Consider the following 26747-nt stretch of genomic DNA (forward strand, 5'->3'; position numbering starts at 1 on the left):
TTATGCTTCAAGTTCTTAATAAATTTGGTCAATTTAGACTTCAACATTTTGTATGTGGTTTCTACTTCCTCATTCACTTGATAGTAATATAATGAAGCACGTTCATAATTTATATCGAACTATTCACATATTTTTTACATTTGTTGATTCTAAAATGAAGCTTTATTTATAATAATGACTTGTGGGAATTTGAATCTATAAATGATTTGGTCGAGAACAAACTTCACCATGACTTATCTTGAAAAATCCTTAAAGATATGACATCCACTTGATCAATAATGTACTTAATTGTGGTTATGATAAAAATGTTGTCATCAATCAATAATATACATATCTTTCAAGTGAGGTCCACTCCCCACATAGAGAATGGTCAAGGGATGATAATAGGTCCAAGGTTCCACATAATGGCATCCTACACATGTGAGAATGGTTGGCATTTAGAGAATTTTCTCGTGTGCTTTTTATGTCTCATTCAAAATCAAGCCAAAAGTAACCTAACAGATAAAATTTTACTTGTAGCATGGCCACCATAAGGCCCTCCACATATTCCACTATGGTATTCATCCAATATACATTTAGCATCTTTCTTTTTTACACATCAAAGACTCCATCGAGGCCTCTTTTGTATGAGGTATTGTTATTTATTATGTATTTCATTGTTAAGATGGACATTTATTTCTTTTGATTGGGTACAATTTTTTAAGGTATGTGTGATCGATTGATCAATTAATTTTGTTTTGATGATATGGTGAGGAAGAACATTTTCTAAGTTCAATAAAACATATTTTTCATTAGGTAAATCTTCAATTATTGACTCCTCTTATAAAACTAGATATGTTTGCTAGCCAATCGACAATTAAATATCCCTTAATGGACTTTTGATTTACATTGTTAGGTTTAAATTCATTAAAGAAAGATTGAGAAACATATAGCCCTCCTTGAAATCATGGGTTGTGTAAGGAATTTTCATAATGGTTTGGATCTAATGATGATATTTGTTTTCTTTGTTTAGCATAAAATACTAAAGGCGCTAGATTACACAGACTGTGGATAGACACTCCTTTACTTGAGTGTAATTATTTTCATAATCAAGAAGGATGCGGTTAATGAATTACATTGATCTTTCTTTACCATCATCATATTTTGGTACTAATATACATTCAATGGAGAATTTGATCACCCTCAAATATAGAGTAAGGTGATGGTTGTATTTAGGAAACATATGAATTGAATAGGTGATGAGAAAATCTTTCACTTGATCAATTTATTTTTGGGAATATGTTATTTGTATGTCTTTCTTCAAAAAATTATCTATTGGTTGAATTTTAAAACATAAGATTTAGGTATAAATAATTGCATGGCCCTAACTAATCTAAGAAGGTTCTTACATCATATTTGGTGGTCAACTAGGTTGCATGCAATACTTCTTTCAATTCAACAAGGTCAACATCTATCCCTAGGAGATGATGAAGCCTAATAATTTTCCAATTATAACTCTAAACACACACACTTTTAAGGATTCATCTTAACCTTGCATGCACATAATCTAGTGAAGATGCCACATGGGTATTGGTATGATTTGCTCTATTTTTGTATTTTTCTATTAAGTCTTCACCATAGGATTCCATCAAGTGATGGATAACAAAATGTGTTGTATAGTTCTTTGTTATGTGACCCATACACTTTTTAATCTAGAGGGAATTAGTAAATAATAGAAGGTTCCCCATGAATTGGTGATTTTTGTTTTGTTTCGCCTAGCTTCTATGATATGAATTTGATTATACCTAGAGAAACAATCCATTTGGAACATATTATAAGCCATGGTAGAATCTATAATTTGATCTATGAAGGGGAGAGGAAAATTCTCCTACTAGATATACATGATCTTCAAACATTGAGGGAGAAACAAATATGTATGGAGTGTGTTTCACTCATAAGATGTCTAATACACCTCTAAACGTATTATTTAGGTGAGGTATCAATGTATACCCTACCTTAGTCACTTGTGAAGACCATGATAAGCATGAAAGTACTCTGGTATAGCTTCATCATTTTCTACATAGTTGCATATGATGGCATCTAATATATTCTATAGGTAAGTAGGGAAATGTGGTAGGTCACCACTTTCTACTCATAGCTCACCTTAAACTACTATTATAAAATCTAATTTTTTTAACTACATGTGATGTAAAAATATTCTAACTGTAGCCACCAAATAATCCACCTAATTTAATTGTCTTCTCTTAGGATGAAATGTATATACAAATACTAAAACAATATTTTAAACCTTGGATGACACCTTTAGAAATTTTTAATAGCTTTGATATTATCTTATAATACTCCAAAACTTGATTTGCCACCAATTAAAATCACTAAAAACTAAAATGTTCTTGACACCTAATTTTAGAGCGAACGTGACTCCTATGGAAAGAGATTTATATTTAGTGACATTGTTAGTAAAAAAGAAAGTCAAGTTTAAAATAAAAGCGGATAACCTTCCCCTCTAGATATGTTGTAATTACTCAACCTTAACTTATGTCCTACACTAACTCCCTTAAAATGGAGAATCCAAAATTTGTCTAACAATATAGTGACTTTTGATGAGTTTTCTAATTCTTGTATGGTTTGAAATCCTTACCCTTCATCTTCAATTGAGTTGGACCATGTAAATATTGGTGTCTTCCTCTTCATTATCCTCCATAAGATCAATTGTATAAATCTTAATACCTTCTTTACAAGGGATGGTGACCAAATAAAAATGAGCATAAGGTTGCACTAAATAGGAGTGAAAAGTATTTTTGTAACGATTAGGATTCTAATGATTTATCTACCTTTGTGTTTTTCCTTATAAAATGGTCATGATTTATTTTGAGCTATATTTATTTTCAAACATGAAAGTTTCTTTATCCTTGACTCTCTTTACAGTTCCTAAGGCCTTTGATTTTGTAGTGGAAAACTCATATCCCACAAGTATTTTGACACCCTTTTTAGTCATATCATTTTTTAACATAGTGTTGGCCTATTTGTTATTGTTGTCATTGATGTCATGAATATCATATGTTATCGGGCATGTATATATGTATGTGGTTCAGTCCATAAAGTTTGCTTCATATGCAAAATGTTTCTCTGTTATATGTGCACAGGTCCGATAGTCAGCTTTACTGGAAGCTGCTTTTGGGTTCAATCTTATCTAGATATGATGATAACACATGTCTCAAGATGCTTTAGATATGGTCCTATCTGGATGAGTTGGAAAGCGTGGTCTACTAGTCTACTTGTTGTTTAACGCACTCGATGGAAGTCGACATCGCTTAAAGATGAAGGAACACAATTGATCACTAAGAGGGGGGAGTGAATCAGTGATCACAAAAAATTTAACTTTCTAATCAATCAAAACAACGATAATAGAAATGCAGAGAGATCAAAAACACATTCACACATAGGAAAAACACATAACACCAAATGCACGAGGAAAACCCACAATGGGAAAAACCTCGGTGAGAAAAGTTGTTAGAGTCTACAGTTCTAATCTAGCCTCCCAATGAAAAGTTGATTACAAAGTTTATGGGCACCAACCCAAAGGAGCACCACCCCATGAATTTTATGGGCACCAATGCAAAGGAGCACCAATCCCTGATCTGAGCACCACTCTAATGATTACAATAAATAAATATTCAATTATAATTTAGCACCTTGTTACAAATAAAGTTTTGTAACTCACTATTGTTTTGTTTCTTGCTCACAGTTTTATCCTTCTCTTCCTTTGTGTTATGTTGATGCTCTATTTTTTTCTCTGCGGTCCAACTCAGTCCTCTTCTCTCTGTCATCTTCTTGTTTTTGCACACAACTCTCTCTGATCACTGCTTATCTGGTTTCTGCTCTTTTCTCTCCATGCCTCTTCTTTTTCAGCTTCCAAGTCTCTACTCTTTGTCTTCTTCTTCACCTCCCACACTCATCTCTCTATTTTTTTAATACACAACACCTTCACATACCTTTCACTCAGTAGTCTACTAGGTATACAAAAGATTTTCCCTCCAAAATGGAAAGACAAAAACATCTTCTCGAGCTTCCAAAAAATTTGTCCTACAGCCTGCTTGGCCGCCAACATTAATTTCATCTTCTTCTTCTTTTTGATCGAACTCTAAGATTTGATAACTACATTTAGTAATCTTCACCTACCCTGTGTCTTGGTGTCTTGTCGACTAGAGATTTTCTGGTATTCCCATGGCTGTGATATTTCATTGACAGAAGATCTTCAAATCTTTTGGAGCCACTCAACTGTTTGCAACTTGATCTCCATTAAATGTAGCCTTCTGCAATCATTTCAGATTGGACTGCAAACTACCACATTTGGTGTGTCCAAGTAACCAATCTTTATTAGCAGTACCTCTCCTTTCATCCAGATGGAAATTGATTTATCTCACATATTCAATGTTCTCAACATCCTCCTATGTGCCATCGGGTCAACCTTGGTCAACTATCCACGTGGACCACTTCTGAGTTGGAATTGGATGAACTACTCATCGCATTCTCTGCATCACAAAATATTCATGCGGGATGGCGGGATTGTGCACTATATTCCATTTATCTTTCCCCCTGAGATCCTTTTATCATTCTTCTTCTTGTTGAGGGATGGTGAGATTCATCAATCATCTTCCTTCTTGTTTCCCCGCAAGGTCATCTTACATCAAATTTCCTTCTTGTGGGTTGGCGGCATATTGGCTCTTCACTACGGTTATGACCCCCACAAGGTCATCCTTCTTCAGTCTTCCTATCTGCGGGATAGCAGGGTGTGGCAAACTTTTTTTATTGGTTACCTCGTAGTTTCTTTTGTCTTTCATTTTCCTTCTCGCGATATGGCAAGATGCCTCACGCTTCCTCCTTCTTGTTACCCTGCAAGCCCTTCTTACTTTGTAATTCCTTGCTACGGGATAGCAGGGGCATCACTCTTATTCGACTTTCTTACCCCACGAGACCATTTCTTTCTTGTCTTCATCACCACAAGGTTGCGGGGAACCTTGACCTCCTTCCTTTTTGTTTCCTCGTGAGATCATCTCCTTTTGGTTTTTCTCAGTGCGAGATAGAGGGCGCCTTAACTTGCTTCGCTTTTATTTTCCCTGTGAGAAAATTTTAATTCACTTTTCTCTGGTGTGGGATAGCGGGGGACCCCATTTGCTACACTTCTATGTTACCCTACGAGGTTCTTTTTCTTCCAACCTTCATGTTACGAGACAATGGGGAAGCCTCACAAACCTTATTTTGTTTGTCCCGCAGGATTATTTTACTCACGTCCATCTTGTCGTGGGATAGTGGGACGACAATTTCTTCATCATGGTGATTTCCCCATGAGATCGTTATTCTTGCATCCAACACATCGAAATGGGAATGTCGGTATGACTCAAGGGATCTGCAAATCCCGAAATGGAGTCTCACCAAAAGGCATAATCATGTTGAAATACATGTCAACAAGACACATTTGAAATCACTCCAAAACAGGAATGTCAATATAACACTGGGTGACTTTAAAGGCCAAGAGAGGTCTCGCCAAAAGGCCGAATCATGCCTAAATGCAAGGATGTCATAGAGACATGAAAGATCTCACATAGAAAAGCTATGCACATTGATACCAAACCAGAATCGACTCGAATCCAACTTGAACTAACACCTATGTAACTTCAACACCTATGTAACTTCAACCAGATCAATTTACATCTGAACATGTTGACATCAATGATAACTAATGCCAACAATCTCCCCCTATTGATGTCAACTTTGTGCCTTTTCTCCCCCTTTGACAACAATGGCAAAGGGACTATCAAACTTGTGCCTCTTCTCAATTGGAAACGCATCTGATGTGCCTATGCATCTGCATCACAAATTAGCATTTTGTTGATCCTGTTTAGCAATGATTGTCTCCCCTTAAGAACCAGAATCAGTATGCCCTATCACTCTGAGAACACACATGGGTTCAAGGATGCAGAATGTGAGGCTATAAACTCCCCCTGAACCATGGACCTCTAAATTCGCTTAAGTGCTGAAAGAAGGAGAGACAACTCCCAACCTCAATCTCAGATATTCAAAGTTGTCCTTGGGAAGAGGTTTTGTGAAATTATCAGTCACTTGTTCACAAGTACTTACATATTGAACTTTGACTTCTTTGTCAGCTACCTTCTCCCTCAAGAAATGGTATTTAATTGCTATGTGTTTTCTTCTTGAGTGCATAATAGGGTTCTTTGAGATGTTGATAGCACTATAATTCTCATATTCTATGCAGATTGGATCAATATACTCTATTTGGATGTCCTCGAGTGTTTTCTTCATCTAAAGAACTTGTGAACAACATGTAGTAGTAGTTATGTATTCATCCTCAGCAGTAGATAAAGAGATGGATTCTTGTCTCTTGTTGTGCCATGAGACCAATCTTTCACCAAGGAAGAAAGCTCCACCACTAGTGTTCTTCATGTCATCCACACAACCGGCCCAATCTGCATCTATGTAGACTTGCAAAGTAAAGTCATCATTCTTTGGATACCACAAACCATAATCAAGTGTACCCTACAGATATCTGAAGATTCTTCTCACACCATTCACATGAGATTTCAAATGAGTGTTTGTTGAAACAGTAGGCCTTGGTATGAGTTGAGTAGCCCAAGAAGATCCCTTCATCACACCTCGCATAAAAACTTCCTAATTCATCCTCATCTCTTTTGATGAAACATTTTATTCCAAAATCTTTAAAGTACTTGACAAAGGGCTTCTTGTCATATCGTAGCTCATATGGTGTCATCTTTCTATTCACTCTTAGCTATACCCAATTAACTGTGTAGACATTTGTGTAGATAGCTTCTTTCCAATAAATGTCAGGCAAGTTTGATTCATTCGACGTTACTCTTTCCATCTCTTTAATTGTCCTATTCTTTCTTTTCACAACACCATTTTGTTGTGGTGTTCTAGTTGCAAAATATTGTCTTTTAATTCCATGTGGCTCACAATAATCTTAAATTCATTTGATGTAAACTCACCTCCTCCATCTGATCTCAAGCACTTCAGCTTGTATCCACTTTCTTTCTCAACCATTTTCTTAAAAAATTTGAATCTTTCAAAGGCTTGTGACTTGTCTTGAGGAAAGTTACCCGAGCCATACTTGAGTAATCATCAATAAGCAGCATGAAATATTGTTCACTGTTTAGAGCTCTTGTCCTAGTAGGACCACATAAATCAGTATGCACTAGCTCTAATGGTTGTGTGGTTGAATATTCCTTGGTCTTAAAACTCACCCTGGTTTGCTTGCCTTTCTGACACTTATCACATATAGTATTTGTTGGTTTTTTAATCTTAGGTATGTGTCTTGCATACCCCTTAGAGCTCACTTTAACAAGATTGTCAAAATTTATACGGCCTAACATTTTGTGCCATAACTAGCTCTCATCTACTTGTCCCATCATGCATTCAGACTCATAGAATTACCTCAGTTATACACATTCCCATCGGTCCTCTTACCTTCAGCAATTAGATTCACATTGCTTTATTTCCTTATTTCACATCCATTGGAGTCAAGTGTAAACTTGTAGCCTTTGTCACACATTTGACTAACACTAAGTTGTGTTTTAATCCTTCAACATAATATACATTATGTGGTTTTAACTTACCATCAATACTTAATGTTCCATTGCCTTTTATCTTGATGGAAGAGTTGTCACCAAATCTGACTGCGCCTCCATTCCAATCCTCAAATTTTATAAAAAAAATTCTTGTCTCATACAATGTGATTGGACCACCCCCTGTCTGTTGGAACCCTAAATTTTGGGAAATTTAGGGGTTTCTAAATGTGAAAATTTAGTGAAAGCCCCTAAAAATTAACTCATGGATCTTGATCTTGACGAGCTATTTGACCTTGCAATTAGGTTTACCACTTATAAATAAGCATGATTACCCATATTTAGCTTCCAAAGGTTATATTTGAAGTGACAAAATTTAGGGTGTACATAAGCCTGAGTTTCATAACCTTTCTGTGTAGGCATTTTCGGGATTCAATATCATTGTATCAGTAAGCCTTCATGCTAAACTGATTGTCCCAGTCAATTCTCCTACTAATAAAGTATCCCTATGCCAATTTGCAGGATCCTAGGATACCATCTGCTATTTTTCCAAAGTCAATTCCATTTCTAATTTCTTCATTTCAATCACTCGCACATTGCAAGACTCACTAAAGTAGCCTTCTGTTCAAATTAATATTCCTCACCCAGATCACCCTTCGGCCAAACCAATTGATCCATGCAATTGTTAGTATTATTATGAACTCTTGTGCAAATCCCCAAGCCCTCAGCAATCCATTTGATATTTTTTTGAGCCTAAAACCAAATGCAATTTATGCAAATCTAAGACTTGCACAAGGTTGAAATCAACTACGGACCTCACCTTGAAAGTCAATATCTTTCACCTCGGAAGGAATTTCTCGTAGCCATTAGTTGCATTGCATTCTCTGGTTAAATGTCTACATGATAGCCAACTTTCGTGACCTCATGTCAATTATTTGGCAAAATAAGTCAGAGGAAGGTGTGGAGCGTTGGTTCGAGAAAAATGGTTTGTTTGATCATCAGATGAGGTTAGTACTATTACAAGTTCATTAATGAAAGACATCTTCTTTATGAAAATTGATAATTCAAATTAATATATTTGACATTATTGAAACCAAATGTTTACTATATGTGGGAGTAAATGTGGCTCCCATGAGGGTAGAGCCAAGTATATAGTATTAAGAATGTAGGTGATTTTTAACTTTATTTATTCTGGTATGATAATTCATTATCAGAGCTAGATTTAAAAAATAAGTCAAGACTTATAGTAGGTAGAAAGTTAAATATTCTTTACAAAGTGGAATGCCTCAGAGAAGTGGGAATCCATGAAGCACAATTATTGCAGGAATATGCTTGAAACAGATTTGATGAAAGCCTTTACAAAATTTCAAGCAATGCAATCGACATATAAAGGATTGAAATCTACAACCTTTACTATAAAATTCAAAACATTTTGAAACAATGAATTCAAAGCTGAATCGAGGATAATTATTTAATGTTGCCATTGTGAGGATACAAAATGTGGAAGCATAGACACGGTGCATGGTTTCATGGCATGCCAATTGCCTTTGAACATGCCTCGAATTTGATCCCATGGAATGCAATGATTGTAGGATAGGTAGCGAATGAATTTGTTAAAAAATTCTTTTTGGAACCTTTAAATCGAATACAATTGACATATATAGATGCAAAATGTTGAAATATACATGACGTGTGAAATGTAGAAGTAATATTTCAAAGAAATGTGATCTCATGGATTGTTGTGATTACACTATATGCAAAATGTGTACCATTTAAAAAAAAAAAACCCGTCATATTGTGATAAGAGTTTCTCATTCATGAAAATAAATTTGTCATAATGGTTTTTTCGGTTAGTTTCTCCTCGGTTCCAGCTTTCTAGAATATTTTGAAATTCTTAATTTCGTTAAGAAACAAAAAAGTTATGGACATTTTATTAAAACTAGTTTTCAACACAAAGAATTATAAAATAACAATTCGATAAAACCTTTGAATTGAAGATGGAGGAAAATATTAAAGATATAAGAGGTAATAGTTTTCAAAGATTTTAGAAAGATAAAAAATTCCTACCCAAAGTATTTGCTTAAAAATTTTACAAGACTTGAAGGAAAATAATAAATAAGATGAATCATCTTTAATTAGTTTGACAAGTTAAGTTGCCAGGACATGGACAATATTATTTGAAGTATGAAGATTAAAAGGACAAAATATTTTAATTTATTAAAATTTACTCTACAAATATAAATTAAGAATCAAAGTGCATGTTTTATGATTTAGGGTAATAAATAATTCCTTGCTTCAAAAGGATGTAACTGTCTGAAACGTTCTCTTAAAATTATAAAAGGGAAATCAGGACCGAGGGGGAGGACAGAATTAACAAGCTCCTATCTTTCAAATTAGCTATTGGGATTGCTAGTATTATGTAAAATGGCCAGTCTGTAAGAATGAAAAGTTATATTTTGTGCAAGCAAGAACATCATAAAGTACCTGTGAGTTTGCAACTTTTGTACACCTTGTTATTCCAAAACTAATATACAAGATTCGTTGTTTTATCTTCAGATCATTTTGTGTTACGTTGTGTTGATGAATCAAGTCCTTTGGGTAAATATAATTAAGATTTGTTGCAGTCTGTCATCACATGTTGTTGTGTAGGAAACAAAATTGTTTGAGTTATTCATGCAACACATAATGAAACCATTGCAGTGATTGATTTTTTCAAATTGTCTCCAAAGTTGATTACAAATATTCGTCCACTGAGTAACATATAAACTTTCAGATAAGGCACTAGCCTATTGTTATTTTTTTGTGAGTAAACTTGGTGTGCATAAGGTCCTCATCAGGGAAACATACTTCTTATTCCTATCAGTATTGTTCTTTCATAATTACTCAAGGTTCCAACAACATTCTTTAATAAGCATTCATTCACTATTAATCACATTCAAGTTTTCAGATTAAAGCAAGTTAAAAGCACATAATAAAGCACAGTTGCGGGAAATATTTTGCCACTCTTGCAAATAGCTAATTTGACAAGTTTAAATTCATTGTAAAGAAGTCTCTTTGTACTTTGGAGATTAAGGTATACCCGCCTAGGTCTAGTGGAGCCTAAAGTGCAGAGGAATTTGGTCTTTGACCACTCTTGTTCGTTGGCCAAGGCTGATTGAGAAATCAGTAGGAGATTTGGCAAAGCTCTAGGATTTCCAATCTATGGTTTTGGGAACCAACACTGTCAACCACCCAAAGGTTCTATCTCTCCTGCATGTAATGTTGTTTGCACAATCAGACTTGATTCATTTTTGTCTTTTTCCTTTTCTACCCACACTTGCTTGGTTTCGTTTCTCTTCTCTGTCGCAGCATTCTGATCAGGTGTGGTTTTTGGTTCCACTCTTGTTGTCCTCTTTTATTTAGCAGCTCTTGATTTACAATGCTTTGCTATATGACCATAGTTTTAATAGCAATAGCACTTTACATTTATATTAAATGATGAAACAAAGGGTTTGCCACTAGACAAAAATGTTTTTCTTCTACACTTAGATTTTATGGATAAATTCATTACAATGATAGCATATAACATTGATATCCCTTAAAACAGTAAACGGATTATTGTTTTCATAACTAGGAGGAGGTCTATGCATAAGTCTACAATCTGACACTTTATGTCCATAAGCATTACATTTATAACAATATCCATGAAATTGATAAATATACCTGTTATTATTGTTGGAATGATTCCACAATGGAGTTCTTACAACAACATATCTCGGTTTTCTAATCTTCTTCTTCGTGTCCTTGACTTTGGTGAAGTCATCATCATCCAAATTTGCCTTTCCTTTAGAATCAACATGATTGTTTCTTGAAGTAGCAGCAACAGTCTCCTTCTTCAAAACAACAACATGTGTCTTCAAGCCTTCAATAGTAGTATTTAAATATATTTTCTTTCTTGGAGCATTGATAACCTTGAAGGTTTTCTCAAGACCATTCATGCTTGAAGATACAAAGTTTATATCTCCTTTTGATGACTCAGCACTGGTAGAACATTGTCCAGTTTCATATCCCACACCTGTAGAATCTTTTGACTGTTTTTGCTTGTACAACATATCATTCAATGCATTGGTATTGCCCTCATATTTCATCCTCATCTTGAGATCATCCTTGCACTTCTCAAGCTCTTTCCTATGATTCAAAACTTTTTGCTCCAACTTTTGACACTCCTTTTCTTTGGCTTCCAATTCTAATTTTATCACTTCACTCATCCTTTAGGCTTCCTCTAGCTGAGTTGTTAAGGTGTTGATATTAATTTCAGACTCTTCAAGTTTCTTGCTCAACTGTTTTTGCTCCTCTATGGTGACTTCTTGTATTTGGTGTGCTCTTTCTTTAGTCTCTTAATTTCTTCAAGAGCACATATTAGTTCTCCTTCAAGGTCAACTTTAGCATCAACTTCATCTTCCTCTGTTGGCATTATGTGAACCGATATGAGGACAAGATGACATTGTATGTTGTCATTGATGTCAATATGCTAAAGAGAGAACCGGTATGTTACCAAGCACCGGTATATGTGAGAACCGGTATAACATTGTGAACCGGTATATGTGCCAGAGTGAAGCGGTGTGTTTGTTCAAGGTGAACTGGCATGTGGTTATGGGAACCGGTACATAGAAGCTTTGTATGACTACTGGTTGGTAGTCTCAACTTCAGGGTTTTCGGTTGAAGTACTTCAAGCCTGTGTGACTCAATCGGTGACTTTGTGTGATGAGTTAGCATTGTAACGAAGAACAGATCATGTTGCCACGTCAGCCTTGTGCGCGTGAAGGATCTTGCATGAAGGAGATTGTCCCTACCTACCTCGGGAATGTGTGAAGTCTGTAAACGGTGATAACGCGTGATGGGTTATCAGTCGCCATGAAATCGGTGGAAAACGAATGATGGAGAACATCTTGAGATTGGTTCAAGACTGTTGCATTTAATGCAATGTGCTCAACGGTCAGGATTGAACCGTTTGAATTGCTTAACCTAACAGGTTTAGGGTTTAGGGTTTATGCTACCGACCTATCTGTTTCCTATAAGATCGATGTTGTGTTTCTTTCTGAGGTTGTTGGCAAAATTTGTGTGTGAGTATCTAAGTGAAGAGATACGTGATTCTTGCCAGACCAGAAGAGAGAAGTGATACCTGCAAAGTGTAAGTGCAGAAGGTGAAGAGGAGCTAAAGCGGATCTGCATTGGCATTGACTGTTGTTACCAGATCATTGTAATACCTGTTGATCTCTAACCACTTCAACAATTGGGAAATCCCTTAACAGGGTTGCTTTAACCGACTTACTATCAATCCTTTAACAGGGTGACTCAAAACCATTGAGTTCTTGAAATCCTCTAACAAGGTAACCTTTAACAGGGTTTAACCCTTAACCGAGTATTCTAGCCATCCCTTAACTGGGTGATCCCTAACAGGATCAGTTCCTAACAAAACCTATTGTATTAGTCTTTAACCGGACAAGGCTCCTAACAGAGCGAACTTCTAAAGAGTTCAAAAATAGCTTGTGGGTATTCATCCCCACCGTGGTTTTTCCCAGTTGGGTTTCCACATGAAAAATCTGTGTGTCATGTGTGGTGTTATTCATGTGATGGTTTAAGTGATTTGTGTCTGAAGGTAAATCTTGTTGATCTAGTTGTTTATATATATCTTTGATGATAGATTACCTATTCATGCACTAGGGTGAAATGGAATGAATTATTAGATTGTATGAAAAGATAAGTGTCAACCGGTTTATGCTTGTCTCAGTTATTCTGGGTTTTGCCGATTGTACTCTATTTAAGACCGGTGTTACTGTTTGTCTGCCAAAGCGCAGTGTCTGCTGACAAACCGGTTTAGGATTGTTTTTTGTCTATACTGATTCACCCCCCCCCCTCTCAGTATCGGTTTGGTACTATCCGTTCATCATTGAGTTATCATCCTCAACACCATCAAGCGGATTTGAGTGTTTGAATTGAATTCCATTCCCATTTAGCACTTCCTCACCAATGAATAGATTGACTTCATTTTCATTATCAACATCACTTCCAGCTAACTCACTTTCATCATTTGAGACAGCACTATCTAAGGTGAAGAGACTTTTCTTCTTTTGAAAATTTCTTCTTCTAGGTTTGAAAAACTTCTTGCCTTTACTTTTCATACTCTGCTCATTATCATCTATTTTTTTCATCATACAGACACTTAGCAGCAAAATATCCTATTTTACTATAGTTGAAATATTTGAAAGGGAGCTTACCTTTGTATTTTCCTGAACCTTTCTTGATCTTCCTGACAATTTTTTCTTCAGCAGTACCAGAGTCATTTTCATCAATACTAGTTGCTACTTCTTTTCCTTTCTTATTTGTGTCAAAGGCAACCTCTCTCTTTGAAGTTTCATCACATATAGTTCTCATTTCATAAGATGGTAAAGGACTAAATAACTCATCCATGTAGAAGGTTTTTAAGTCTTTAGCTTCTTCAATGGCAGAGACCTTTGTGACATACTTTGTTGTCAATGATATCAACAACTTCTTGATTATTACTTTACCTGAAACATCCTCTCCTAGTCCTCTTATAGAATTAACTATTTCATCCACTCTTTGAAGATAATCAACAATCTTTTTTTCTTCCTTCATCTTTAGTTCTTCAAGCTGACCTCGAAGATTTTGCAGTTTGGCCTCCTTTACCTTTACATCTCCTTCATGTAGATTTTTTGCAACTTGTCCCATGTCTCTTTTGTACATGTGCAGTGCATAACTTTGACAAAATCTATATCAGATAGGCTACTTAGGATAGCATTCTTGACTTTGGCGTTGTACTCATAATCCTTTTTTGCATCTGGGTCTGTAGGAGGAACTTGAGGAACAGTATAGCCATTTTTAATTGACATATAGACATCAAAACCTAAGGAGGATATAAAGGTTTCCATTCTTTTTCTCTAAAAGGAATAGTTTGTACCATCAAACATTGGTGCTTTAGCAGAGGAGGATTCATTTATAGCCATTGTGTTCACAGACCAGAATCTGTCCAAGCTGCATAAAGCTTATCTAATAGGGAACCTAGTGCTCTTATACCAATTGAAAGAACACAATTGACCACTAAGAGGGGGAGAGGAGTGTCTCAGTGATCACAAAAAAAAAATTCTAATCAATCAAAACATCGATAACAGAAATGTATAGAGATCAAAAACACATTCACACATAGGACAAACACATAAAACCAAATATACAAGGAAAACCCACGATGGGAAAAACCTCGGTGAGAAAAGTTACTTGAGTCTACTGATCTAATCCAGCCTTACAATGAAAACTTGAGTACAAATTTTATGGGCACCAACCCAAAGGAGCACCAACCTCTGAAGTTTATGTGCACCAACCCAAAGGAGCACAGACCCCTGATTTGAGCACCCACTCAGATGATTGCAATAAAAAATATTCAATTACAATTTAGCACCTTATTACAAATGAAGTTTTGTAGCTCGCTATTGTTTTGTTGCTTGATCACAGTGTTATCCTTCTCTACCTCTGTGTTATGTCGATACTTTGATTTCTGATCTCTGCAATCCAACTCAGTCCTTTGCCCTTTGTCCTCTTCTTATTTCTGCACACAGCTCTCTTTGATCTCTGCTACTCTAGTTTTTGCTCTTTTCTCTCCACCTCTCTTCTTTTTCAGCTTCCAAGTCTCTGCTCTTTGTCTTCTTCTTCACCTCCCGCACTCAACTCTCTTTTTTTTTACACACAACACCTTCACACACCTTTCACTTAACAGTCTACTAGGTACACAAAATATTTTCCCTTCAAAATTGAAAGACAAAGATATATTCTTGAACTTCCAAAAAATTTGTCCTACAGCCTACTTGGCCGCCAACATTAATTGCATCTTCGTCTTCTTTTTTATTAAACTCTAAGATATGATTACTACATTTAGTAATCTTCACCTAACCTGTGTCTTGGTGTCTTGTCGACTAGAGATTTTCTGGTATTCTCATGGATGTGATATTTCAATGACAGAAGATCTTTAGATCTTTTGGAGCCACTCAATAGTCTGCAACTTGATCTCCATTAAATGCAACCTTCTGCGATCATTTCATATTAGACTGTAAACTACCACATTTGGTGTGTCCAAGTAACCAATCTTTGTTAGTAGTACTCTCCTTTCATCCAAATGGAAATTGATTTGTCTCACATATTCCATGTGCTCAACATCCTCCTATGTGTCATCGGGTCAGCCTTGGTCAACTATCCACGTGCACCACTTCTGAGTTGGCATTGGATGAACTTCTCATCGTAGTCTCTCCATCACAAAATATTCATGCAGGATGGCAATATTGTGCATTATATTCTATTTATCTTTCTCTGCGATATCCTTTTATCATTCTTCTTCATGCTGAGTGATAGCGGGATTCATCAATCATCTTCTTTCTTTTTGCTCTGCAAGGTCATCTTACATCAGATTTCCTTCCTGCAGGCTAGTGGGATACCGTCTCTTCACTGTGGTTATGACCCCCATGAGGTCATCCTTCTCTAGTCTTCTTGGCCATGGGATAGAGGGGTGTGTCAAACTTCTTTGTATTGGTTACCTTGCAATGTCTTTTGTCTTTCATTTTCCTTCTCACGGTATGGCGGGATGCCTCACGCTTCTTCCTTTTTGTTACCTTGCAGGGCTTTCCTACTTCATAATTCCTTGTTGTAGGATAGCGAGGGCATCACCCTTCTTTGACTTTCTTACCTCGCGAGTCCATTTCTTTCATGTCTTCATCGCCACAGGGTAGCGGGGAACCTTGACCTCCTTCCTTTTTGTTTCCCTGCAAGGTCATCTCCTTTTGGTTTTTCTTAGCACAGGATAGCAAGCACCTTAACTTGCTTCGCTTTTATTTTCCTCATGAGACAATTTTAATTCGCTTTTCTCTAGTGTGGGATAGCGGGGGACCACATTTGCTACACTTCTATGCTACCCCATGAGGTTGTTTTTATTCCAATCTTCATGTTGTGGGATAGCGGGGAAGCCTCACAAACGTTGTGGTTACCTCGCAAGACTATTTTACTCACATTCATCTTGTCACAGGATAGCGAGATGCCAGTTTCTTCATTGTGGTGATTTCCTCGCGATCTCGTTATTCTTCCATCCAACACATCGAAATGGGAATGTCGGTATGACTCAAGGGATTTGCAAAGCCCAAAATGGAGTCTCATCGAAAGGCATAATCATGCCAAAATACATATCGTTAAGACACATTTGAAGTCGCTCTAAAACAGGGATGTCGATATAACATTGGGTGACTGCAAAAGCCGACAGAGGTCTCACTAAAAGGCCGACTCACATCAAAACGCAAGGACGTCATAGAGACATGAAAGATCTCACAATGAAAAGCTATGTCCATTGATGCCCAACCAAAATTGACTCGAATCCAACTCAAACCAACACCTCTGCAACTTGAACCAAATCAATCTGCATCTGAACATGTTGACATCAATGACAACTAATTCCAACAAAAGATACTTTGTTTGTTGTAGCATGTGGATAAGTCTAGTCTCACCCCTTCCGGTTGAGCCAACTTTTCAATCAATTTGGTGCAGATATATATTGCCATCATTATTATGTGTTAGATGTATGGTTGTTGAAAAACAACTATTTTTGTGTACTATATGCAAAAAGACTGTGGATATGTATTGTGTGCAAATCAAGTATAGCAGCTTATGTACTTCAAAGGAACTGTAATATATGCATATGTCCAAATGAAACTACAACTGTTCAAATTTTGTATACACCATACTCCGGTTGTAAGCCCCTCTTTTGTATTTTGGAAAGTGAGTCCAACTGGCAATGAGCCAAACAACTAGGGAGCCACCTCTGTATTGTGTAACTGGTTACATATTACACTATTCCTAATAGAATTATCTCTTCTTGGTTTTTCCCTGTACAAAATCTAGTGTTATGTGTTGTCCCTCCATTTTATTTATTGCATTTAAATTATGTTATGTGATTGGTTAATTAAGTTTGAATAAGTTCAGGGGAATACTGATTCAACCCTCCCCTCTCAATATTCCGGTTATTCTACAATTGGTATTAGAGCCAAGTCCTTTAGAAGAGCCTAACCACTCAAAGGCGATCCGAAAAGTTGAACTTATGGATTTGAACGATGATTTGAGAAATGGTCTTGAAGAACTTGAGGCAATAGAATCTAAAAGCAAAGATCTGAAGGAGAATGCCCAACTAGCTAATCAATGCATCAAGAAGCTAAAAGAGTATATCCAAAAATTTAAGATAAGACACAAAGAAGTCAATGGGGAGCTCAAACAAGCAAACAACACTATTGCAAATCTGAGAATCAAAGATGAAGACAATGAGAAAACTAAGGAATACCTGAACAAAATGGTGAAATGCAAATCAGAAGAATGTGAGAGGCTAAAGAAAAAAGTAATATTTCTCAAAGTAGATCTCGAGAAAAAAAAGAACCAATGGAGCAATATTGAATTCAATAAACCTAACATAATAACGAATGCAAAGGAAGCTTCAGAAACCAAGAAGGAAGAAAAGGATGAATCTAGTGGTGGTTCACAACCCAAAGAAGATTCATCTCTGATAAAAATAGTTGTCACCAAGGAATAAAAAGGTAAGTCTCTATTCGAGTAATAGGTAAGTATGAAAAACACCTCTTTTAAGTAGGACATAAGGCAGTAGAATGTAGAAGTAGTCTATATCAAACTTCTAATCCATTTTTTGGTAGATGTTACACATGCAATAAATATGGTCATAAATCTAATCAATGTAGGAATCTAGTTATAAATCGGAATAGACATAATTACTTTAGAGGAAGATGTTATACACATGCAATATTTTTGCACATAAAGCTAACCAGTGCAAGTCAAGACAAAATCTAGCAAACATAAAATATCACAACTGAGATAAACCCAAACATTTGGCAAGACAATGCAGAATAAAAAATGTTCAAAATCAAACCCAACCAATAAAAAGAGTCAATTTCGAAGATGTCAAAGCTGAAATGAAAAATATTTGGAGAACAAAGGAGACCGCAGATACGCCAGCATCCAGCTTCGGTGCAGGCACTTCATTCGGAAATTAGAAAAAAGTTTGTGGCTTTGGCCAAGGGGAAGTAATGATAAAGCATATTCTTATCCCCAACCAAAGTTGTATGAGGCCATAATACTGACATGAGAGAGCATGGAGAGATTTGGTAGTCAATATCATAACTCAACAGGATCTGACAGATTGTTGCGAAAGTTGAAAATATAGAAAACAACTCATGTGTGTTTAATGCAAATCTCTTGACGGAAGAATATAAGGACACCACCGCATTTAATTTCTCTTTACCTTGAATTAAAGAAGAATTTAAGAGTTGTGAAGGTGATTAAGGCAACAAGTGTTCTTAGGGTTTGATCAGGGTTAGCATTTTGCAGAATCAGTGATCATGGAAGCTCCCACCGTCCTTGATGTTGCTTCCAAGCCCCGACCTGTTGGCTATTGACACTCATCTGGTGGTTTTCAATGGTTGATTATTGATTTAGGGTTGTCATTGATGGCAACTCGTCATAGAGATTTGATCTGGATGTTGTAATTCTTCTTATCCAGAAGCAAGTGTTAACAGGTAGCTTGTCAACTGGTATTCCAGGATGAATAGAGCAGTTTTGGGTCCAGAAGCTTTCAGGTGATTGCGCTGCATTGAATCATGTTTGGGTTGATTCAGCCGACATAGACACATCATTTTATTATTGTTTTGGTGATCCGCATTTATCTTTGGTGATATGGTCAAGCCGACATGTGACTACACGTTACACTAGCAGACTGACGTGGTAAAAGATCTATTTTGTGATTGTCGGTATATAAGTTTGGTGTGGATGACCTTTTGGTGTATGGTATGATTGTATGCGAGTGAGTGGTGATCGAGAATCATCTTTGGCGCAGTTTCACGTGCGCATTCTTGATTCGATAGCTGACTAAGATAGTGAACAAGGTAGAACAGAGCAGAACAGAGAAGGTGATCCAGTCAGTATATTTGGAACTCAATTGGAACTCATCCAAGCATTGTAGAGGCTACTTTAGATTTCATTCACTATAATTCATCATTGTAATTAATTTGTAAGGCAGTGAGTCTTCCCTGAGGGTTGTAGCCTTCCGGGTTATTGTAATTGAGCAGTGATCTCTAGGCAATGTGCCTAAATGCTTGTGTATTCCCCACATTGTAATATTATTTTTCTACTGGCCATAGTGGAATAATATTGTGGGTTCAAATACCACCATGTTTTTTCCCATTTGGGTTTCCATGTAAAAATATGGTGTTATTCTCTTGTGGTTGTTTGTTTTATGTTTATGCATTTCAGTTTCATTTGTTTGCTTCTAGTGGTTTAATGTTAAATTTGAAAATCTGCTAACCAGTAGATCACTGATTCACCCCCCCCCCCTCTTAGTGATCCCTGATTCCAACAATTGGTATCAAATCCTAGTTCCTCTAAGGAAGCTTAACCGCTTGAGGAAGGCCTGGGAGATTGATTCAATGGACTCTAGTTTTCATAAACAACTCAGTGTGGCACTTGAGGATCTTGATGCAGCAAGAAATGAGATACGTACCTTGAAGAAAAACCTAAATGTTGTTGATGATTTCATTAATGACTTGAAGGATCAAGTGAACACTTCAAGAGACGAGGAAATAACTGATGGACAAGATGAAGGAGAAAGAAGATCAGATCATGGAATACCAAGATAAAGCTGATGAAGTTAACAAGCTTGAAAGACAGAATGTTGCCTTGAAGAATTAGATGTTATCCATTGTGATGAGGATGACTAAGGAGATTGAGGACTGGAAGAAGAATGAAGAGAATTTGGCACAATCATTGAAGGAAAGAGTTGATGAATGCTTCAGGTTTACCTATGAGAATGATCAATTGAAACTTAAGTTGACAATGTCAAGAAATAATGGTCAAGAACTTAAGAGACAGATTGCTACCTTAAGGGGTGAACTTGCTACTACTAATGATTACAAAGACAAATTCAAAGCTATCTCAGCAAGGCTTTATGAGATGTTGGAAAGTCGGAGACACGGAAAGGACATGTGAGGACTTTGATTTGAGAAAGGTGAATCCTCCAAATCTTGACAAGACATTCAAAATCTAATCAGAAGAAGAACAAAAATCATTCGGTAAGACAGCCTAATGCTCATAAATTCAATGGTAGATGCTTTACTTGCAATAAATTTGGTCATACAGCGAATCAATGCAGAAGTGGATGAATAATGGAATGAACAACATGAACAATATTCCTACCTTTACCGGTCAGTGTTCCATATGCAATAATTTTGGTCACAAGTCAAATATGTGTAGAGCAGTAATGAATAACTTCCAAAACAAAAGGTGTTATTCTTGTGGGATGTTTGGTCATATCTCTAACCAGTGCAGGATGAGACCAAATCAGATGAACTTCAAACCTATGCAAAAAAATGATGTTTGTCATGCATGTAATAAAATCGGTCACATTGCAAAGTACTACAGAAGCAAGAACAGTGCTGTAGTAGACAAGATCAAATTAGATGAGAAGGGAAAGGCGAAGGTAGAAGAGATCAAAGTCAAGAATGAGAAGATGTGGGTCAGAAAAGATGAATCTAATGCAGAAAATGGATCTGCGCCCAAATCCAGTGCAGGGTCTTCATCCAATAACTAGGGCTTTATGTCTTAGTGGGAACTTTTCATGCAGATTCTAAGAACCCCCTCTTTGGTGATCTACAATCAATTTCGGAAGGTTGCAGAAGGCTTAAATCACATGTGCAGATGTTATTTGGAAGTTTCAGAAGAGATTAGGTGCTCTGGTAAGGAACTATATGAAAATCATGGTAACCGGTTGTATTTATTGCAATCGAAAATTAGGTTTAAAGACATTTGAAAGTTTCATTTGTCACAATGCGATCAAGTGAATAGTGTAGAGAAGTAAAGCGAAGTGATTTGGTGATTCCAACAGCGATTTCAATGATCCTAAGTGAATTTTTGTGCCCGGTTACAAATCAAGGTATTTATCTGTTCAGGCTTTCAGTTTTCGCAAACCCTAAAATTCGAAATGGCTTCAGCTTTTGGTATTGCTACCTCATTGGTCATGGAGATTAAGGACAATGCCAGACCTATATTTAAGAAACACCCTTTCAAGTCGGTTGAGGATGATCCAAAAGGTGCATTTTCTTCGGTACCCTATGACGTGCTTCACAATGAAGACATTAGGGCATACATACATTGTGATCTTGAGGAGCTTGGCAACGCGGATATGTTGGACCTGTATAACAATCATTTTGCGAACAGCCTGGGAAACCTCAAACTAGAGTACAAGGTGCTTCAGGACAAGGATTTTTCACAATTCGTCCATTTTTTGTTGTTTGATGAAGCAGAGTGGATCTGGTACATTCTCAGTCAAGTTCATGATGAGTTTATATGGCTTGATAGGCCCCACAAGATTACCAAACAGGCAATCTGAGCCATCACATGGCTCAGTGAGTTTGGTGAAGTACCTATCCTGAGGAAAGTGTCAAATGACACAGTAATAGTGACTATTGGTTCCAAATTCAACAGCAGAGCAATGACCATAAACGACATTCTGGAGAATGATGTGAAGTTTGCATCAATGGTGGTCAGTTACAAGGTTTACCAGTCAAGAAGACACAACTTTGTCTCTGATACTACCATTTACTCTGCATATCAGATGTTGAAAGAAGACAAAAGGTATGACCTGTGTACAATCCTCCTGAATAAATTGATGATCAATTTAAAGAAAATTAAGCAAGATAAAAAGCACACTTTCAAATACGGAACTCTTCTTATTTTCTTGGCCTTATATTTCCTGAATGATATACCCAGTGTGAAAGGAAAGGTCCAATGGGCCTATGATAGACCGGTCACTATGCAAATTAAAGAGAGATTGTGGGGAGTAGGTGGTTCTACAATGAGAATATCTACTCTCTGGGGATATTTCAAATCTTTCCAAGCTGCAATGAAAAGCAGAGAGAGAATCCCTAAGGAAATTGTGAAAAAGTATGAGCAAACCATATGCTTCATGGTTGACAAGGATCAATGTCTAATGGAAGTTGTAGAGCCCATAATAGTATGGATCATGCCCATGGGGTATGAAGTTGACTCTGTCACTCTTGAGGCTTATGCTTAACAGTTATTGAGTCAACCGGTTGATCCTAAGGAAGGGAGATTTAGAACATACAAGGAGAAGGATCTTAGTTTGCACATGCAATTCACTGTACCTGCCAGGAAAAGAAAAGTTACAACGATGACTAAGGAGGTGGCAGCTCATATGGGATTCACCCAAGAGAAGGTGAAGAAAGAAAGAGAAAGGCATGCACGGAAAGAGGCCAAAGAGGAAACCAAGAAGCCTAATGTTGATATGTTTCCCTCTAAGGTCAAACCAAAAGAAACCAATTCTGCTTCTGCTTCGGTGGCACCATCTTCAGAACCTAGCCCATCCGGGAAAAGTGTGTTGAAGCAGAAGGAGAAGTCCAAGAAGACTTATGTTGTTGTGTCTCCGGTGGTCTCTGAAAGAGAGTCTAAGGAAGAAGCAGGATAGGCGAAGAACAAAGGTGAGTTTGTGAGAGTGGTGAGGAAGCCACATTCCTGTGGAGCCCAACAAAGAAAGAAGGCAAAATCTGATCATGCTCCTACCGGAAGGCCCAAAAGAGGTAGAAAGGTCAGGAGTCAACTTGACAAAGACCTTGAGTTTGGTAACCTACAAGGTAAGTACACAATTTTTCCTCCATTGTCAACAGATTAGCTAATAGATGAAATAATAGTTGATGGAAACTTAAAGAATATTGGAGCTTATTATGAGAATTTATATGAAGGAGATCAGAGAAAAGTGGAAGAAGCAGTTGTATTATACTTGCACAATTTTAGCAAAACATTAATTGAGTTGGAGAAGAGCATTCCCAAGGATTTGTACAATCTTATTGATGCAAGGAGAATGACAGCAAGCAAAACAAACAAAGAGATGAAAGAGAGAGAACTAATAAATGTCTACACCTATATCACTAATGAAGAAGCCAAGAGGCTTATTGAGGAAGCGAATAAGAAAGAATTTAGAAGCAGAACAGAGTGAATAGATTAATGATTGGAAAGGTAGAGGAGGTGAGGAAGGAGACAGAAGACATCTGGAGAAAGATAATTGTAAATGATCCTTTGTATAAAGATGCTTTCAAGTCTTCTTAGTCGGTAGAAAAAAAAGGTGTTTCTGGTGGTTAGAAGGATGAAACTCAGACTGAGGGACATCCGGAAGATCAAGGTAACACAACACTTGATGCTAAGACCGGTGATAATCCTCTCGTGGTGGACAGTTCAGCAACCCCTAAGATTCCAAAGGATGATACTGCACCAAGTGGCAACACCGGTGCAAAAGATAAAGGGGATAAGCGAGAGAAAAAGGATGTTGGGAGTACAGAGGCTAAGGTCACTGAGGTAGATAAAGGGAAAGGAGTAGTTGATCCAGCAACTGTCACTCCTCTGGTTACTATGATCCCACCTCAGATCCATATCAATCTTGATGGTCCTGTTAACCTTGGACAAATGTCTCTTGCAAAAAAGCTCATGCTCGTAGTTGTTGTGCAAGCCCAAGCCAGTCATGATTTGGTGAAGTCGGAGTCTGAAGATAAGAAGCTCATTTTGATGTCGATAGATGTTTTGCAGAAGGTGGCTCCAAATGTACAGTTTGATTCCAATAATAGCTCCTCCGGTCAATTATTGCAGTTAATTAACAGTGTAACTACAAATTTTTATTCTTTAGAGAAGTTTGCAGCTCAAAAAGTTTTGGATAGATTTTAGGATGTTAGGATGTAGACATTTCGGAAGATGATTGAGGATGATAGAGTGAGACTAAATAAGAGACTGCAAATTATTTCTTTTGCATTGTCAAAAGGCGGTAAATTGTACAAGTCTTGTCTAATTTTGTCTAAATTTATTGTAGATATAGACAATCATATAGGTGTTTGCCAGGGATAGCTTGATAGTATTTCACAGTCCTTTGACCCAAATATAGCTCTAACCAATAGTGTTCAAGGGAAGATTATAGATCTAAATGATCAGATCTCAAGCCTCCAAGCAGACAAGGACAATTTTTTGAGAAAAGTTGGTGAACTCCATAACCTAATTGCCCCCCAGTTGGACACCATGTTGAGTAATAAGGTAGATTGTATGAAGGAAATGGTCCAGCTTGTCCCATCTGATCTAAAGGAATTAGAGATTCATGCCAGTGTATTCAGTGCATTCATCACAGTTTTGGATAACTTTAAGAGCGGGTAGGATACTCACCTAGGATTTTTGAAGACTATTTATACTGACATCTTCAAGTATTTGTAAAGTTTCTGGTGAATATCTCTGTATATGTTTTGGAGCACCCCATATTTGGCATTGATGTCAAAACAGGAGAGAAACGGTGAAAAATGTACAGAAGAGTGTAATTATAGATTTCAGAATTCTTTGTCTAAGGGGGAGCCTTCGAAACTCTTTTGATTTGGTATACAGTGCACAACACTTAGCCATTTTTTTTCACCAGTGTTGCCATCAATGCCAAAGGGGGAGATTGTTGGAAATTGACACTCATCTGGTGGTTTCAGGTGGTTTCTAGTGGCTGACTATTGATTTAGGGTTGTCATTGATGGCAACTTTTCCAAGATATTGGATCTGGTGGTTGTAATTCTTCTTATCTGGAACCAAGTGTTAACATGTAGCTTGTCAACCAGTATTCCAAGATGAACAGAGCAGTTTTGGGTTCGGAAGCTTTCCCGTGATTGTGGTGCTTTGAATCGTGTTTCGGTTGTTTGAGCTGACATAGAAACATCATTTTATTATTGTTTTGGTGATCCGCATTTATCTTTGGTGATCCAGTCAAGCTGACATGTGACTACATGTTACACTAGCAGGCCAACATCGTAAAAGATCTATTTTGTGATTGTCGGCATATAAGTTTGGTGTGGATGATCTTTTTGGTGTATGGTATGATTGTATGTGAGCGAGTGGTGATCAAGAATCAGCTTTGGCATAGCTTCACATGTGCATTCTTGATTTGATAGCTGACTGAGACAATGAACAGGGTAGAACAAAGAAGAACAGAGAAGGTGATCCAGTCAATATATTTGGAACTCAACAGGAACTCATCCAAGCATTGCAGATGCTACTTTAGAGTTCATTCACTGTAATTCATCACTGTAATTAATTTGTAAGGCAGTGAGCCTTCCCTGAGGGTTGTAGCCTTCTAGGTTATTATAATTGAGCACTGAGCTCTATGCAATGTGCCTGAATGCTTGTGCATTCCCCATATTGTAATATTGTTTTTCTATTGGCCATAGTGGAATAATATTGTGGGTTCAAATCCCACCGTGGTTTTTTCATTTGGGTTTCCACATAAAAATTTGGTGTTATGCTCTTGTGGTTGTTTGTTCTATGTTTCTGCATTTCAGTTTCATTTGTTTGCTTTTGGTGGTTTAAAGTTAAGTTTGAAAATCTGCTAACCAATAAATCACTAATTCACCCCCCCCCCACCTCTCAGTGTTCCATGATTCCAACATGACCAATATTCATGAAGACACCATACAAAGTGATAAGAGACTGATCCTATTGGAGCATTTTCAAACATACTGATTGGGGTTGTTCTAACAGAAGATGTTAGGTCTTACATCCACGTCAAGCTGGAAGGATTTGGGCATCATCGAAAGATATTAGATCTATCGACTGAGAAGTTGACTAATGAGCGTGGTCAGGTAAAATCAGAATTTACTAACCTAGTCTAGAAGAATTTGAACACATGGAATAATTTTCCCGATTTCCGTCATGATGACAAGTGGGTCAAGCTAGCGATGAGCAAGTTTCATGATGGGTTTCTCTAGTTAGACCAAACCCACATGATAACCAAGGATGTAATGAAGTCCATAATATGTCTGATTGACTCCTGAAGAGGAGAAAAGATTAGTGAGGAGGATTTAGTTAGCAAACCATGCAAATCAATCATAGAAACATATGAAATTGAAAGACATAATTTGAATCACACAAAAACAAGAATGAGATGCATATACCTCACAAACCTTATACCTTCTCCTTCGGATGGAGCTTGATGAAGTGAAGGCGCCCTTGGATGATGCTCCACTTGATGTGCTCCTCTTGCTT

Source organism: Cryptomeria japonica, chromosome 3, assembly GCF_030272615.1.
Source record: "Cryptomeria japonica chromosome 3, Sugi_1.0, whole genome shotgun sequence".
NCBI lineage: Eukaryota > Viridiplantae > Streptophyta > Pinopsida > Cupressales > Cupressaceae > Cryptomeria > Cryptomeria japonica.